Raw genomic sequence first — 19,689 nt, 5'->3', positions numbered from 1 at the left:
TATGTGGGAAAAAGATCATGGTATGAGGATTGTATCCATGGCCCCTAGAGGCTGTGGGTGAATTATTAGTCACAGATCACCAGGTGATAGATAGATGTGGGTTCACTTATTTACTACACATGCCTCAATTCTAAGTGAATAGATGGCTATTGATAGTTATGGTTGAGTGATTTCAATCGGACCACAACACCTTTCATATTCCTATGGGTGAGATGACTATGACATCGAAGGATGTGTATCAATTTTTGTGGATCCCAACAATCAAAAATTTAGTGTACTACAATTAGACTTTAGATGGTACTTCCTTTAGATATTTTTTTGGAGATAAAAACCTTGGGGATGACAGTGTATCATGGTTCTAGATGCTACAGTATGAGCCATTGCCAACATTTTTAGCTAGATTGATAGTAGGTTTTTTGTTGCCAAATCGATGGGGGTGAGGATGTCTAGTTGGATGGAACTAGTGGATATAGGATATGATTGATTATCTATGGATATTTGCATGGGGCAGCTACATTTTGGCCCACTTATATCATGACTTGCATTAGGTTGTATATTCTAGAGCTATATCGCTATTAGCAAGTGTGATATTATTACAATTATGGACATGGGAGCATCTACCCATTACTCATACTATATGTGTGCAATAGTGTCCTCAAGATATTCCTTATATATATACTTACTCTAGTGTGATCATGCAACCCCATTTGGGCAAGACGGAGTACTAGTGGCAAATTTTGGATGACATTCATGAGGTTGCATGGAGACAGTACAAGTTTACTAAGCCATGGGCCAAGGATGATGATGAGATGATATATTTATTTGGTCCAAGATATTTTCTTGGCCGAGTGCCTGCAATGATAAAGAGATTTTGTTTCAAGCAGGTTGTGAGATAGTTTGATCAATGGTAGGGCATGCCATAGGTGTTAGCACATTGTGCTTGGGCTCAACTAGACAGGGCAGTGTGGAGGCTGACCTTGGAGTATGAGGGTTTCCTAGAGGCTTTTCTTCAGATGATAGATATGCCATAGCCATGGGCATTGTGAGATGGAGAGGTAGATCCATGGATAGAGGGGGACTATGCACGATGGTTTTATGAGCATCTATTTTTGAGATACACAGATCCAGTAGAGCCTATTCTAGGCATTTATGAGCCATCTAGTAGACGGGAGGATATGGATGATGAGGGTGGTCCAGGGAGAGATAGAGGAAGGTAGTAGGCTAGAGGGAGAGCTAGAGGTGTTGTTAGAGCATGGGGGAGATATGGAGGATGAGGGAAAGTAGTCATGGTACTACCACAAAGGGGAGTGGTACGAGGTCTAGTACAAAGATCAAGAGATGTTGGTATAGGGTTCATTAGAGGGATCCAGGGCTACGGAGTTGTGAGGGTGAGAGGAGGGATGGGTGGTGGTGTGGGAGTTGATTAGTGGGATAGAGGTGTTGGGTAGGATAGGGTAGAGCAAGTGAGGGATAGGTTAATTGATGATATATAGTTTATCTAGCAATAGAGGTCATGAGTATAAGCTTCAATTAGAGATCCATAGGATGTACAACACAAGGGCAATAGCAGGTGCCTCCAAATGCATAGCCACCACTAGAGAGGCCAAGGGGATCTACTGATTTAGAGGCTTAGATGGATGAGTTGACGAGTACATTATAGGCCTTGATAGTGTTGATGAAATTGAGGCCATCACTAAGGACAAATGGGACTTTGACGAGTCAGATGACCATAACCGGACATGTGATAATGATGACAGATATGATCGAGAAGGCACTATGAAACGATATGAGTGCCCCTAGAAAGTAGGGACCTTCGAGTCAGCCACCTACACATGGATAAGTGTATATTATTTTATATGGCATTACTTATCACATGTTTTGTTATTCATTTGATGTTTATTTGATATTCATGCAGAGGTACTTGGTGATCTTTGGATGTTTTTGTGGATAGATATTGTGACCTTTAGATGTTCATGTTATTTGATCATTTGGATGTTCTTGTTGATGTAGTCCATATTATATTCATGTTGATTTGATCCTATGATACATTTATTTTTCTTTTTCTTTATGAGATATTTGAGTTAATTGATGTTTAGATATGTGCAATTGTTATATCATGGACTCATGTATGCATGTGACAGTTTGAATTGATGGATATGGTAGCAGTAGATATTAATAAATATGTGAATGATTAAGGTAGCACGATATGTGGATAATGATTGAAATAATTAAATGGAAATAATGATGTAATGAATGAAAATGTGATGTGATGGTAGGAATGTAATGAAATGAAATAGAATGTGGTAAAATGAAATTAGATGTAAGGGAATGTAATAAATGAAATGTAATGAATAAAATGATAATGTAATGAAAAGATGATAAAACAGGACATAATAACATGAAATGAAATGAAATTTGTAAGTGAATCGAAAAGGTGATGAAATGGAATGAAAATGTGAAAGGAAATAATATGATATAATGAGATTAAATGTGAATGTGAAAGGAACTAATATGATGTATTGAGATGAAATATGATATGTGGCATAATGAAGATGAGATTTGATGTAGCAGAATGTAATAAATGAAATGTGATAAACAAAAATGTAATGAAAGAAATGTGATGAAGAAGATGTGATGTGATGTAGTAAAGTGGAATGAAATGAAAAATGTGATAAAATGTAATGGAATGGAATGAATTTCTAAGTGAAATGAAAAAGGTAAATGAAATGAAATAGGAATGCGATAAGGTGTAATGAAATTTGTAAGTGAATCAGAAATGTGATGGAGTGAAATATGATAAAATGGAATGAAATGGTAATGATATGAAAATGTGATAAAATGTAGTGACATGAAATGATTATGTAATGAAAAGATGATAAAATAGGACATAATGACATGAGTTGACAATGTGATAAAATGTAATATGATGACATGTAACAAAAATGTGATGGAATGGAACCTAATAATTTGTAAAGAAACAAATGGAATGGGAATGTAACGAAACAAAGATGGGAAAATGAGGTGAATGAAAGTGAAAAATGGAAGGAAATGAATGTGCTAGAGATAAAAAACCTAGGATGGGACTCAACCTTTGAGATTCAAAAGATACTAAACAAATAGATGAAATGCATGAATTAAATGTAAGGTGATGGGAAAAATGGAATGTAATGTCATGAATGTAATGAAATAGGGAAAATGAAATATAACAAAATGAAATGAACGGTGGTATGTAATGAAATGAAATTGGAAGTAATGAAATGTGATGTAGTGAATTCCGATGAATGAAAGAAAAGGGGATGAAATGAAATTCTTTGAGATTCAAAAGCCATGTAATGCAGTAAATGATGTGGTGTAATGAGGAATGAAATTTGATAAAAGGAAATAGTGGCTAGAATTGTTTGAGATTCAAAATCCACATAATGTAAAAAGTGGAATAAAAATATGAGACAATGAAATGTGATGCATGGTGGCAATGTTGTCAAGAGACAAAGTCCATAATAGTTGAGTGTTAAAAGCTTTCCTTGATGTTGATGTTGTTGTTTGTTATTGGATAATTGGTCATGAATTTTTTGGATGATGTTGTGAAGGCTTTCTTGTGTAATCCTAATTCATGTCATAGTTGTTTGTTTTCAAGGAACTTGAGATGAAAATGCAAACTAAATGAATTCAGCTAACTATCACTTTTTTGTAAAGAGATTCAAATTAATTGTCATCATAGAGAACTTAATAAAAAGTGACTAAGTAAAGCCACCACTAGCTCAGTTATGGTTATATGAATACTATGTTACGTTGAGAAGTACTAATAAACATGAACAATGTACATGAAAAATATGACAATTACTAGAAAACAAAAGTTATAGCCATAGAAGAATAAAAATAGGCACTCAAAAAGTCACATGTTAGATGAAAGACCTCACCTAAGATATCATAAAAAATTGGTTGAGGTACACTTGGTGTTCCAAACAAGAGGAGGTGCTTATAAGTGGACACCAATAATGTGTGAAATTAGAGGATCATTAGAGTTAAACAGTGAAAAACCAAAGGCAAATAAAATATCATGACTTCATCCTAGTACCTCTAGTCAAACACATCATTGAGGTACTAGAAGTGCATAACAATAGAAAAACCCATGATTTATAGATCAGATATGCTAATAGTTGTATGTAATAGTGTCAAGTTTGTTTAATTCTACCTAGAAGCAACTATCATACTAATTCGATAATAAAGTGTGAGATGTGTCAGTAGTGATTTAGCAGTGAATTCTATTGGTTAGTGTGTGTCAGTTGGAATTAGGGTGTTTGAGTGTTAGAGCCAAAGTGTACCTAGTACCAATCTGGTGGGATGCAAAGAGTGGATACATGGTAAGACTAGTAAAGAATGAATCTCAAGTGAGTGATGACTATAAATAGGTAAATATCATGGGGATGGAACAAAGAAAGGTGAGGAGTAAAATGTGGCCATTGGGTTTATCAAGAAATTTGTGGAAGCGTGTAAGTGAAAGCATATTGGGCTCACCAGATTAGTCGTAGTAGCAGGGTGATGCTAACCAGGGGAGGTGGGTTAGGCAAGGGCAAAGGGCAAATAAAATTTGGTGAATCTTCGAGGAGTTGGTGTATCAGTCCAAACTTCAAGTGTTAATTTTGGAGCAAGGTGAATCAAGTCATGTAGGATGGGGGTCGACACAACCTAAAGATGCGAGGATAAGGGTAGAAGAAATTCCCTTATCGACATTAATGATGTTTTCATGGACTACAACACAACAGGCATTGTAGGTGTTGTTGGATGATGATGAGTTGATGATGTAGGTGGAGAATAGTGCACTTGAGATGATGAAGAGTATGTCCAGAGTGGAGGAGGAGGTGGGGGAGATAAAATCTCCTAAAAAGTCCATGGGAAAAGCTCTAAGCAATGTGGTAGATGTTAGTTCAAGTGAGGGGATGAGTGGAGCACATTGGTTGATTAGCCTTAGGATTATGGGACACAAGTTAACAGAAGGGGAAGTGAGCGATGTAAATGTGGAGGAGTTGTGGCTAGAGGTGGGGGTGGAGATCAAGCATCAAGTGATGTGGAAGAATTATAGAGAATGTTTGCTATAGAGAGAGTCTAAGAGGAGAATGTAGAACAAGAAGTCACATTTTTTTGGGGATTAATGGAGAAGACATGGGAAGATAGAGTGCAAACAGAGGCAAGATGGCTCCAAGTAGTGGTGGATAAGAAGTGGGTGAGGGTAAAATCACTAGAAGTGGAACTATGTGTGGAGCAATTGTGAGTGGAGGAAAATGGTGCGGGGATGTGGTTGTGAGCTCAGAGGTTTCAAGAATCTCTAAAGATGGTGCAAGTTGGTTTAAAGAGTGTGAAAAATGAGTTGGTGTTACTATAATCATAGTCTAAGTCATTTAGGGAGGCGATTGCAAAATCAAACTCTTTGTCATTGAATTTGTAGGAGTGGTTAGCATTGAGGGAGGTGAAGGTGAGACAGTTACAATAGTGGTTAGACAAGGAAAAAGTAGGCATGGAGCATTGGCTAATGGTTATTGATCAAATACAGTTGGAGTAGGATGTGGCCCGTTGAGCAATCAATACACTGAGAGTAAACAAGCTGGCGGAGAATGTGTTCATGGAAATGCACTAGATGGTGAAGGTACACTAAAAAGCCACTTATTATATGGGATTTTATCATCAGGCATTCCTAAATGAGGACTGGTAAGAGACATAGTTTGTGGATAGGGAATTTACACAACTATTGAATGTGCAATTGTGCAATAGGAAGTTTTTGATTCCCATGGATGTGGTGTGGGTACATAGAGGATTAACACTAAGGGCTTCATCTTTTGGAGCTAGATCAAAAGAAATACCATTGATTGGACACCTTGTCTTGCCACCTCCCCTAGGGAGGCCAGAATAAATAATCAATCAGACACTATTTGAATGTAATGTTGTCATTGTTGTTGTAGTAGAATAAAATTTGTGTGTATTGTTGTGGCAAGCAACGAGACAACTGATGTTTATTATAATGCATTGTCATGTTTGTTTTTGAGACTTTTGGAATGTATTTGGATGTTTTTGGTATTTTGAGGAATATATGAATGTTTTTGGGATTTTTAATAGATATTTGAATATTTTTGGTATTTATGACAACCATTTGGAAAGGTTTCAATCTTTGTAAAAGTGGGAACAATATGATCTATAGAAGAAGAAAGACCTTTACTTGTATGTGGGGAACTAAATGTTTGTGTGGGCTCTCAATAAAAGATGAGTAGAAACTTGTGTAACATTTGGAGAGTCGTGGTGGAAAAGGTAGGAAGTGTTGAACCACAAAATCTGAGGCACAATTTTGTATACATTGATAGCCTTTAGAGGCAAGTTTAAGACTAAAGTTGGGATTTTTCTCTAGGTGTAGTGAGATGAAAACTCACAAGGCCTACGAAAAAGTTGTTGAGGCCTTTTGAGGCCTAAAAAGGCACTATGGGGCTTTGAAAAAAAGGCATTTTGGCCTAAAAAGGCATTTAGGGGCCCAAAAAGGACACCTAGGCTTTGAAAAAGGTGAAATAGGGCCTTGAAAAAGCAACATTGGCTTAAAAAGGCATTTTGGGGACCCAAAAAGGACACTTGGGCCCTAAAAAGGTGAAATAGGACCTTGAAAAAGGTGCTTTGGCCAAAAAAGGTGCTTGAGGGGCCTAAAAAAGAAGAGGAGCCTAAAAAAAGTGTTTAGGCCTAAATAGGTGCACTGGGCACCTGAAAAGGCCAAAATAAGGCCTTGAAAAGGCGTTTGGACCTAAAAAGGCACTTCAAGGTCTAAAAAAGTGCTTAAGGGGCCGAAAAGGGGGAAACAAGGCCTTCAAAAAAAATGCTTTGGCCTAAAAAGGCGCTTAAGTTACCTAAAAAGGCTTATGCTTACTTATTATGTGCCCCCTATTATGGGATGATGAAAGAATTTGATGGATATATGGGCCTTTCATGAGAGAATTCATATATTTGTTGAAGGGGTCTAGATCAATCATGGCCTGTACAACATAAATAAGATTAATAATCCATCAAAAATTGTTGTTCTTGGTTGGGAGAAGGAAGAGGGACTCTATTGGAACCTCTTGTGCTATTCGTGTTGTGCCAGATTTTCCAAAGCCCAGTGAGATATTTCAAGACATTACTACGCTACTTCTTAATGTCATTGAGGCACTTTTTCTTGTTTTACCAAAGGTAATGGAGTTATAAACCATGCTATAAAATATTTAAATATTTTTCAATGTAGTGGGCCTCACCATTGATTTCATATAAAATCAGTTGAGGTATGCAAACCTATCCCAAAGGATCGACAATTATAAATGGACACTAGTTCGACATGAAATCAATGGATCATTAGTTTTAAAAATACATCAATAATTTAGGTGTAATGAAATAGTCCATTTGAGTTTAAGTGAGCTCTGTTTGACTAGAATTTTGGGATGTTGTTAATGTTTTTGGATTTTTGGCATTGTTTGCAATTATTACCCTCTTTTGAATGTTTTCGGCAATTTTTGACAATTTTGAATGTTTTTTATCATTTTTAATAGTTTTTGAATTTTTTTGATAATTTTTGACGATTTTTTATTTTATTTTATTTTAGTTGATAATTTTGGACAATTTTTGAATATTTTTGATAAGTTTTGACAATTTGTGAATTTTTTTGATAAGTTTTGACAACTTGTGATTTTTTTTGATAAGTTTTGGACAATTTTTGAATATTTTTGATATTTTTTGACAATTTTCAAACTGGTGGAAGTGAAACGAGGATGTGAGTGAGATTTTTTGGACTATGGAGATAACTAGGACCATGCAAAGATACCTAAAGAGTCAATGAGACCCAAGTGGGGAAAAAAAAGAAGTCTAAGCATGCATTTAGGGAGCTATATTGCAAATGAGGGAGGAAAAAAGGATCTTTAGAACATCAAAAGGGGTGAATAGAAGGTAAAATGGATATTGGGAATCATTGGCCATGACAGATAGCTAATATGGGCACTAATTTTTCTGCAATTGATGTCTGTGGTATCTCAATACATAATCTAACTCCGTGTTTCTCTTAACTTGTTGTTCTTCCCCTTAGTGTTCTTGATGCAGGAGCATCCACAGGTATAAGTGCAATCTTGTCTCACCCAAAAAAAATGTACTTAGACTTAGTTTCTGTTTCATGTGTTTTCATTTTTGGACAACCATTTAGGTCAAATAAAGGTTCCAACTCTCATAGTTCAACTATTAGTGTGCTAGAAAATCCCAAAAAAATAGGAGCATGCAATTTGGCCATCATGTTGGTGACCTAGAAGGTGTGAATTGGCCAGATGAATGTAATTGTGATTTAGAGCATTCCAAAAAAGGAATCAGGTCAAAAGGCCCCACGGTTTGAAAGTTATTGTAGTTTTTTGGGTTTTGGAGACCTCCTAAGAATGCTTCAAAGTCAGGTTAGGGGCATTAAATGACCTCAAAAAGGGCCAAAAAATGGGACACAAGAAAATCTTGTCCATAGGGCTATAGAGCACTTTGAGAGCTTTCCAAAAATGTAAACAATTCGTTAATCTGAGCTACGGTTCAAAAGTTATGCCTCCCAAAAGTTCAGTTACCATTTCTAGATTCTTCTAAATTTGCACTGACTTCTAACGCAGCTTCTAGAACCTTCTATTTGGTCAGTGGAAGCCCACTAGCATTTTCTAGAATTTACTCCTAGTCCTTAACCCTCTGGGATCTATTTAAGGAGATTTCTGGCATTGTAAAAGGTAGTTCGGAGTGGAGTTTGAGAGGAGGTACTGAAAGGAGAAATTATCTCCAAATTTATGCTATTGTAAGCCTTAGGGCATGTTTGGAAGTTTATTTTCTCTGTACTATTTGTACTAGCTTATTTTCTCAGTTAATATAATTTTCCCTTTTCTGTTGTGTCCATTTTTTTCTTGGGTTGTGTCCCCATCAAGTGGTATCAGAACTGGTTTTCCTGAGTGTGTAGGTAGAGCGCCGACTGTGAGGCAGTTTGCACCAGGACTATGTGGTTGTGGGTTTGAGTTAAGAAGATGCCTCCATGAAGAGAGCATGCTGGAAGGGCTAGAACTATTAATCCTAAGGAGGTTAGAGCCCTCCAAAGGCAGGTACAAGCATTGCAAGAGGAGCTCCGTAGAGGAGAAAATGTTGCCGCAGGTGACGATAGTGAGGATGACAATGAAGAAGAAGTAATGGAACCAGAAGGGGAATTTGATAGAGAAGTTCTGAATCATGTAGAGGAAAGTCTTTTTAGGGCCATTACTAAGTTTGGAAAAGACCTACAATTGAAGTGGGTGTATTTTCAAGAAATCTGAAACCAGATGAGTTGATCGATTGGATCAATGAACTGGAAGAATACTTTGAGTATGAGATATCAAGGACCCAGATAGGGTTAAGTTTGCAAAGGCCAAAATGAAAGGCCATGCAAAAATTTGGTGGCAAGAGGTTCAATTGGAAAGAAACAGAAGAGGAAAGGAGAAGATCACAAGGTGGGATCGCATGGTGGACAAATTGAAGAAGCAGTTCATTCCTGTGGACTACGAGCTTGATTTGTTTAAGAAGATGCATGGGTTAAAGCAAGTAGGAAGATCAGTCCAAGAATATACAGAGGAGTTTTACCGACTCTTGATTAGAGTGGGATATGCAGAAGCAAATAAGGAGAAGGTTGCTCGTTATATCAGTGGGTTGTGACCTAGCATCCAGGAGGAATTAAGTCTGGTAAGAATGACCAGTGTTGAAGAGGCATACCAGTTTGCCCTATGAGTTGAAGAGAAGCTAAATAAAAGGTTTGAAGGAAGACAAAGAGGGCACGGTCAAGGAGGAAGGGGAAGCGGTAGATCATCTGAAGGGTACAATGAAACTCAAAAGAAAAATGAAGATGAGGGTACTAGCAGGAACCAGAGGAATGAGGGTTTCAACCGCTCCCATGATCAAGACTTTGGAAATCAGAGAGGAAGAGGTAGAGGACATGGACAAGGAAGAGGAGGCTTTTGTGGTACCTATTTCCATTGCAATGAAGAAGGTCATCATGTCTTTGAATGCCCTCAATGACAAGGAAGGACATATAGGAGAGATGAGGGCCAAGCTAGGGTTGCTCATGTGGATGAGGATGCACAATCATCACATTCAGAGGATGCAGAAAGAGGAGAGACCTTGGTAAATGAAAGAGTCCTACTAAGTGGTGAGATTGAACCAGGACAACAGAGGAGTCTTTTTCGTACCAGATACAAGTGTGAGGATAAATGTTGTGACATGATCATTGATGGTGGTAGCACTGATAACTTGGTATCAGAAGAGATGGTCTCTAAGATGAAGCTCAAGAGGGAGAAACATCCCCAGCCCTATTGGATTGCTTGGGTAAAAGATGATCATAAGGTCCTAGTAAGTGAACAATGTTTAGTAAAATTCAAAATTGGGAGTTACCATGATGAAGTTCTCTGTGATTTTATTTCAATGGAGGTTTGCCATCTATTGTTGGGTAGACCATGGCAGTTTGATAGACATGTAGTACATGATGGACATGCAAACACATACTCTCTAAAAAAGGATGGAGTTCGCCACAAATTGAAGCCCATGAAAAAGGAAGGGGAAAAGGTATGTAGCAGTGCTAGGATTTGTCTTGTTCATGGAAGGAAGTTTTTAGATGGCATGAAACATTAGCATATGTGCTATGCTTTGATTCCTAGGAAAGATAAAGAAGGTAGTAGTGAAATACCACTTGAAGTTTCAGATTTACTAGGGGAGTTTGGAGATATTATCTCTGATAATGTTCCAGATGGATTACCACCAGTAAGGCAAATTAGTCATCAAATAGATCTGATTCCAGGAGCTAGTTTGCCTAACAAGGCTGCTCACAGGATGACTCCTACTGAAACAGAGGAGCTAAATAGACATGTTCAGGAGTTGTTGAGGAAGGGCTTGATTCGAGAGAGCCTGAGTCCATGTGCATTACCTGCAGTACTCACACCAAAGAAGGATGGAGAGTGGAGGATGTGTACAGATTCTTGAGCTATAAATAGGATCACCATCAAGTACCAATTTCCTTTGCCAAGGATGGATGATATTATGGACTGCTTGAGTGGAGCTTAGTACTTCACAAAGATAGATCTAAAGAATGGTTATCATCAAATACGGATTCGAGAAGGAGATGAGTGGAAAACAGCCTTCAAGACCAAGGAGGGTCTTTATGAGTGGTTAGTCATGCCCTTTGAATTGACGAACGCCCCAAGCACCTTCATGTGGCTCATGAATGAGGTACTTAAGAAGTTCTTGGGAAAAAATTTTATTGTCTATTTGGATGATATTCTAATTTTCAGCAAGACTTTGGAAGAACATTTATTGCATATTTGTAGTGTCCTTGAAAGGCTAAGGGAAGAGAAATTGTTAATTAATTTGAAGAAGTGTAACTTTGCAAAAAGGGAGTTAGTCTATTTGGGGTTTGTTATATCACCTGAAGGTCTCAAAATGGATCCGGAGAAGGTAAAAGCCATCTTGGAATGGCCTACTCCAAGGTCTACTACTGAGGTAAGATCATTTCATGGTTTGGTTAGTTTTTACAAGAACTTTATTAAGAATTTCAGTGGCATATGTGCACCCCTAACTGATACAATAAGAGGGGATAGAAAAGAGTTCAAATGGACTGCAGCAGCTACGAGAAGTTTTGAATTGCTGAAGAAGAAGGTGATAGAACAGCATGTGTTGGCACTTCCAAATTTTAGAAAGGTTTTCCAGGTAGATTGTGATGCCAGTGGAAATGCTATTGGGGTTGTATTAAGCAAGAAGGTAAGCCTATTGCATATTTTAGTGAAAAATTGAATGATGCAAAGAAGAAGTATTCTGTTTATGATCAAGAGTTCTATGCAATAGTTCAGGCCTTAAAGAAATGGAGGCATTATTTATTGCCAAAGGAATTTGTTTTGTATACTGATCATCAGGCATTACAGTACCTAAATAGTCAAGGTAAATTGAATCAGAGGCATATGAAGTGGGTAGAGTTCTTGCAAAGCTATACATTTGTGTTGAAGCACAGAAGTGGAAAATCTAACAGGGTTGCAGATGCACTAAGTAGGAGACAATTGTTGCTCACAGTAATGTAGGTTGAAGTAGTTGGGTTTGATGAACTCAAGAATTTGTACCCCGAGGATCCTGATTTTGCTGAAGCATGGAAAGCTTGTAAAGAACCTGTTGCTGTAGATAGAACCAAGTGGTTAGACTATTTGATTGAGGATGGCATGTTGTTCAAGGGTAGTCAATTGTGCATTTCAAGAAGTTCCATGAGGGAAAATTTGATTAAGGAGAAACATAGTGGAGGGATTGAAAGACATTTTGGTAGAGATAAGACCATTGCCATTCTTAGAGAACATTATTTTTGGCCTCAAATTTCATAGGATGTGAAGAAGTTTGTACAAAGTTGCCAGGTTTGTCAAGTTGCCAAGGGGTTTAGTCAGAATACTGGTCTATATCAGCCATTTCCTGTTCCATCAAGGCCATGGGAGGACATAAGTATGGATTTTGTTCTTGGATTGCCAAGGACACAAAGGGGTAATGACTCGGTATTCGTGGTGGTTGACAGGTTCTCCAAAATGGCACATTTCATTCCATGCCACAAAACTCATGATGTTGTCCATATTGCAGACTTGTTTTTCAAAGAGGTTGTAAGACTACATAGTCTTCCAAGGAGTATAGTTTCTAACAGAGACACTAAATTTGTGGGGTATTTCTGGAGGACATTATGGAAAAAGTTGAGAACAGACTTGAAATTCAATTCCACACATCACCCACAAACTGACGGCCAAACAGAAGTGGTAAACAGAAGTCTGGGAAATTTGTTGAGATGTTTAGTTGGGGATAAGCCCAAGGGATGGGATTTGATTCTACCACAGGCAGAGTTTTCTTATAATAACTCTGTAAATAGGAGTACTAGAAAATCACCATTCCAAATTGTATATGGGAATAGCCCAAGGACTGCACCAAAGCTGAGGAAGATAGAACAAGGGGAGAGGACAAGTGCTGAAGCTGAGGAATTTGTTGAACATATCAGGCATCTACATGAGGAGGTTCAAGCACACATTACCAAGATGAATCAAGAGTATAAAGCTAGGGTTGATCAAAGGAGAAGACATAAGGAATTCCAAGTAGGAGATTTACTCATGGTGCACTTACAAAAAGAAATATTTCCAGTCGATACTTACAACAAGCTGAAAATGAAGAAATTTGGCCCCTACAAAATTTTGAAGAAACATGACTCAGGAAATGCATATGAGGTGGAGCTGCCAGATGGTATTCACATTTCTCCCATTTTCAACATTGCAGATTTAATAGAGTATCATGATGATGGTGCAGATGAGGAGCTAGTGTTAGAGCCATGTCCAATTGTTGTTTCTAAGAAGGAGGAGATAGAAGACATTCTAGATCATTGTGTGGGTAGGAGTACTAGAAATAGGCAGTATGAAGAGTATTTGCTCAAATGGAAAGGATGACCGATCGAGGACTCAACTTGGATTTCAGCAGCTGAGGTTTCCCATTTGGGATTTCCTCTACCATTCATAAAGTGACAGGGTCACTTTCAATCTACCCTGGGTCTCTGATGCAAGAGCATCTAGAGGTATAAGGGCAATCTTGTGTCACCCAAAAAAAATGTAATTAGACTTAGTTTATGTTTCATGTGTTTTCATTTTTGGACACCCATTTGGGTCAAATAAAGGTTCCAACTCTCACAGTTCAACTATCAGTGTGCTAGAAAATCCTAAAAAAATAGGAGCATGTAATTTGGCCATCATTTTGGTGACCTAGAAGGTGTGAATTGGCCAGATGAATGTAATTGTGATTTAGAGAATTCCAAAAAAAGAATCAGGTCAAAAGGCCCCACGGTTTGAAAGTTATTGCAGTTTTTCAAGTTTTAGAGACCTCCTAAGAATGCTTCAAAGTCAGGTTAGGGGCATCAAATGACCTCAAAAAGGGCCAAAAAAATGGGGGACGAGCAAATCTTGTCCATAGGGCTATAGAGTGCTTTGAGATCTTTTCAAAAATGTAAACGGTTCGTCAATCGGAGCTACGGTTCAAAAGTTATGCCTCCCAAAAGTTCAATTACCGTTTTCGAATTCTTCTAGATTTGCACCGACTTCTAATGCAGCTTCTAGAACCTTCTATTTGGTCAGTGGAAGCCTACTAGCACTTTCTAGAATGTACTCCTAGTCCTTAACCCTCTGGGGTCTATTTAAGGAGATTTCTGGCATTGTAAAAAGCAGTTCGGAGTGGAGTTTGAGAGGAGGTACTGAAAGGAGAAATTATCTCCAAATTTATGCTATTGTAAGCCTTAGGGCATGTTTGGAAGTTTATTTTCTCTGTACTATTTGTACAAGCTTATTTTCTCAGTTAATATAATTTTTCCTTTTCTGTTGTGTTCATTTTGTTCTTGGGTTGTGTCCCCATCAGTTGTGATATTGACCGTCTCTACTATTGTGAACTATGTCTGATGAAAAGAAACTATTGAACTATAACCCACAAGTGTTTCTTGATTGTGTATGTGCAAAATTAACTCAACTATGCTAAGTAAGCCATAAACAAACAAAATTTATCTTGGAGGAAGTTGCTTGAGTGTTGGCTTGATTTTCCTTTTGCATTGAAGGACTTGTGTTGTTTAGGGAAGTCTAAAGGTGCTATCTCTTGCTCCTTTTGAAGCTAAGGTGCCATTTCTCACTTCTTTTGTACCAATTATTTTTCTTAGTGTTTTTTCATTTTTTTAGTATTTTTAGTGATTGTGTATTTTCTCAAAGCCTTAGACATATAACTTTTTGAAGGGAATGTTGTTGATGGGTTCTACTAGGTCTATGTCATCACAATTTGAAAGTCTATAAGTACCATTCCCAAAAGGCTCTATGATAATGTGAGGACCAATCTAATTAGCCTCCCATTTTCCTTTCTTTTCCCTAGCGGCTTGGTTCTTAGGGTTTTCTTAGAGCACTAGGTCACCAATTTGAAAGACATGGGGTTTGACCTTTTTGTTGTAGCATCTTGATAACCTATTTTGATACACTTTCAGGTGTTCATGTGCCACATGTTGATTTTCTTCTAATCATTCTAGCTACTCTAGATGGACCACTCTATAGTCCTCATCTGATAGGATGTCACAAATGCTAACATATCAATCAAGTTTGTTATTAGTGATACATACTGATTCAAATTGTATATAGCTATCAATCATATTGAATAGTTTTATAGTTGCTACCGAGTCCTTTGGACAAATCCTAGTGGTTACTGAGTAGATTTAGCTAGTGTGAAGTGTACTAGTTTAAACTGTGCATTTTAGTATATACCAAGTTTATCAATGGTTACTGAGCATTGCAATACTTACTAAGTTCATATTTCATGAGATGCAAAGCCAATGTTAACCAAGCTACTCTATGCTAACCAAGTGATTTAGTGTTTTTTGAGTTGCACAATATCTATCGAGTCACTATTACAGACTGAGTTCAAGACTACTTGAAAGTGATCAATATGGACTGAGCTTCTATGTCTACCGAGTACATGACAATGGTGAGCATTGACAATGGATGTCAAGTATCAGAACCTCACCAAGTCAGTCTTCAGAACACAAGTGTCTTCATGTGGGCCAACTTTGTAATATTTATGTTGACTTGTATCATGGCTGGCTTTATAATTGTGAAATTTGGATTGGTATATATATGTGATGTATTGTACCATATCAATAAATTGGAAATATGAATGTGGATGCAAAAGTTCAAGTTATGAATGTAGCCAAAAAAGAGCAAATTGTAAAGGCCATAACAACATAAGGAGCAACAAAGACATATCTATCACAGAAAGGTGATTGATGCACAAAGGAATCTCTTTTAGCAAACACAATTACAAATCAGCGATCTGCTACTACTTCATCCAGATAGGTGAACTAGTCAAAATCCTTTAACAAGGTAGACTTATCAGTCTTTCTTAAATCTCTTTACCAAGTTCATACTTCATTGTATATTTGTAAATCCTCTCACAAGGTGGACCTAGTAGTTCTAAGTGCTCCTAATAGGGAAGATCATTACAACTGATCAATGTAAGCCTTAATAGGCCAACTTTATGCAACAATACTAAAGTTTGTGGGTATCATCCCTACCCTAGTTTTAATTTCTATTCAAAAGGTTTCTAGGTTACCAAATCTTTGAGTCAAAGTGTTGTGGATACTTTCATGTTTTCAGTTTCTCATGCATGCAATTACATTAGATGTGATGAATTAAGTGCTAATTGAATTATTGGATTAAGAATTGAAATTGTTAAGGTTTTAGAAGTTATTGATTCACCTCTCCCCTCTTAGTAACTTAGCATAATCTTGAATATTTCCAATAATTGGTATTAGAGCTTTTTCATTCTTAGGAGAAAGTTAATAGCTTGAGCAAAGATCAAGGATATGGAGATATTCAGACTTGACAAAGCCATTGACAACGAAAAGTTGGATCTGGAAATGGCCATTGCCCAACTCAAGAAAGCTAAGGAGCAACTCTTCCAATCCCTAAAAAGAAGAAAGGAACTTGCAAATCAAATGAATGATCATCTCTACATTGAAGAAAGAATTGAAGACTTTCACCCTTCAAGTAGCTTAGATGAAGCAAATGATGCAATCAAGGAACTCCTAGAGAAGAATGGTTCTCTACAAGAAGAAGTAAGGAAACCAATAAGAGAACAAGATATTTAGTTAGTAAGGTTATGTGAAGTCTTGGAATAGAGAAAAAAAATAAAAGAAGAGATAGATGGAAGGAACAATGAAATCCAAAACCAATCGCTTCAGTAAGCATACCTTATTGATCAACTCTCTAATGCAAATGAGGAAATCATGAGCCCAAGATTTGAAAATGAAAGAATGAGGAATAAACTAAATTCTAAAATTAAAATCAATAAAAGAATGAAAAATGATCTAAAATTTGAAAGACAGATCAATGAATGATTGAGGAATGGTCTAAACTCTGAAAAACAAACCAATGAGAGAATGATGAAATCTCAAGAAGATATGAATCAATTGAATGAGAAAAACCTATATAGGCAAAAAGTAAAAGAAGGAATTGGATACAAAGAAGAAGGTGAATCCTCTAAACAAGATGCTCAAAAGAATCAAAGACCTACTCGCAATCACTATGGTAAGATAGGTCATACATTAAAAAAAATGTTGGAGCAATGGAAAAGTGAAATTCAATAGAAAATGCTACAATTGCAATCAGTATGGTCATAGGACTAATGAATGCAAAGAGCAACCAAGATTTGAAGGCAATTATCATAAATGTAAGAAAAATGGACACAAGGCATCATAATGCAAAACTAAGACATTGAATACTATAGAGAAAATTGTGAAAGCAATATTTAGCTGGGACTACAATACCTGGTGTAGATGTCATTACTGTGGAGAATTTGGACACATTGGTATGAATTGTGTCAAACACCATATGAGGAAAAGAGATACCATCAAAAGATGTTTCATTTGTATAGAACTTGGTCATCTTGCCAAGAATTGTATGAATATTGATAGCATTGAAGATGAAAAGAAGGCAAAGGCTGAAAGGAAATGAGATAGCAATTGATTCCTAAGTCTACCGAGGATACTAGTTTGAGCAATGATGGTCAAGTCACTCAAGAATTAGGTGACTCTACCATCTGTAATTAAGTTCTCAAGAGAGAACTGGAACTAGGCTATCAAAGAAGACATTCAAATCAGTTCCAATTGAAAGGTGACAAAGATCCAAATCTATATACAAGATAAAAAGGGATCACTGAGCAAGATTGGTATTAGTTATTACCAAGTCATCTTCTCTACTGAGTAAGTTTGGCTCGTAGATTCTACTAAGCAAGCTCAGGAGTAATAAAGATACCTATGGTTATTGAGTCATAAAGATGTTGCTGAGTAATCAATGCCATGTAGTGGATGATAGTCTATCAACATATCTACTTTGTACTAAGCATTAATGGTGAAATTTTATCAAAAGTCATGGAATCAAATTCATTTCTTATCTAAATTTTCAAGTGCTATTATGAAGAGCAATTTTTAGTGCGATCAAGGTGACTTGAGAAAATTTCCAAAGAATTTTTTTTGAAGTTTTCTCAATCTACTAAACAAAAATGGCATCCAGCATTACCATGGTCAAGCAAGGATCTGACATGTTGGTTCATGGAGTCAAATGGAAGTTGCTAGATTTCAAACTCACTCCTATGGTTGCTCAAACCCTAGATCTAAGCAGAGCTCAATCCCAAATCCCTCCTAAGGTACTTGTTATCAATGACATTTGTACTCATTTTAAATGTGCTATTCAAGAAATTGGTACACTAGAAATGGATGATGCCCTAGGTTAGTTATGTGCATATAGAGCCTATTGGTCTTTTCAACTATTCAGTAAAAAATACTCAATACCAAGATAATGAAAACACAAATTATCTAAGGATCATCTACTTCCTATAAAAAATTGAATGTATTTTTTATCTAGATCCAATTACAATGAAATCAAGATAAATTTTCCTACTCTTTAAGCTCTACAAAACTAAGGTGGGTATACTTGAGGGATGGTCCAAAGAAATGAATACTATTGAGCAAGAATCTCTTAGTTTCATTTTGATTCTCATCTCCTATCTCTGACATATACATAGTTTTCTAATTCCATGACACTTTAAGATAATACACATCCCTTATAAGTAGATTTGGTCACAATTCTTCTCATATTTACAAGTATATCTAGCGATAGTAACTAACTAAGGCTTAGAGATCAAATGCAAACAAGTGCAGGCCAACATTGAGATATTTCAAATAGTAAATAAAATTTGATTTTGAATTTGAGCTTGATGCTTTCCTATGATTTCTTCTCATATAGATTGAATTTAATAGATTAGTGCCTTATCCATTGGGATTCAAAGTATATTCAATTCCTAGATCTAATTGATTTCTTTACAATCAACACTATCATCAATTCCTACTAAAAATTGTGCTTATAGACATCCTTCCTATTACCATGGAGACCCTATCAATACCACTTAAGAGTTTATTTAATTCATTGAACTAATAGAAATGGTGAATTGATATAAAATTTGATTCAATTGCATTCAACTCGACAAGCTTTGCTCATACAACTTAAAAATAACTAGGTAAAAGAAATAGAGACAAAATTCAGCCAAAAAAGATGTAGTGATAGTTCATCTTTGTATTAATTTCATTTTGAAAACAATTGTATACAATTCAACAAGATTTTGAATGACTCAAGAGAAAACATCTAAATCCTATCAAATTGATGTCTTCTCATAAACCTATAGAGAAAATATATCATAAAATATTCATCAAAAGACTGGACTAAATAAACTTAGTAAAGACTTAGAAGGACAATAATTTGGACCCCTTCTCTAGCCCTGGAACATCACTTGTATGTTGTAAGATGCAAAAAACCTTGGGCATAGAGAACTGACAGCTATCCTTCAGATAAAATATATTTACATTTTGTTACTATCACAAAAGACCAAATTTTATGTAACAGAATATCTTTACAACACAATATTCTTTTGGTGGGCCTATGTTTTGTTTACATCTTTTTTGAATGTTATAAATCCCATGATTGGCTCCTTGTTCATTCTAACTCATCGGAGTATTTAGCCATCAATTTTCCCAATGATGTGATTGGCTTTGAGCTCTGTGACTTCACCTCAATTCGAGGCTCTGCA

The sequence above is a fragment of the Cupressus sempervirens genome, chromosome 3 (genome assembly GCF_028749045.1).
Source record: "Cupressus sempervirens isolate cs-2001-9-10 chromosome 3, ASM2874904v1, whole genome shotgun sequence".
NCBI lineage: Eukaryota > Viridiplantae > Streptophyta > Pinopsida > Cupressales > Cupressaceae > Cupressus > Cupressus sempervirens.
The sequence above is the reverse complement of the archived record's forward strand: the minus strand, read 5'-3'. Positions refer to the sequence as shown.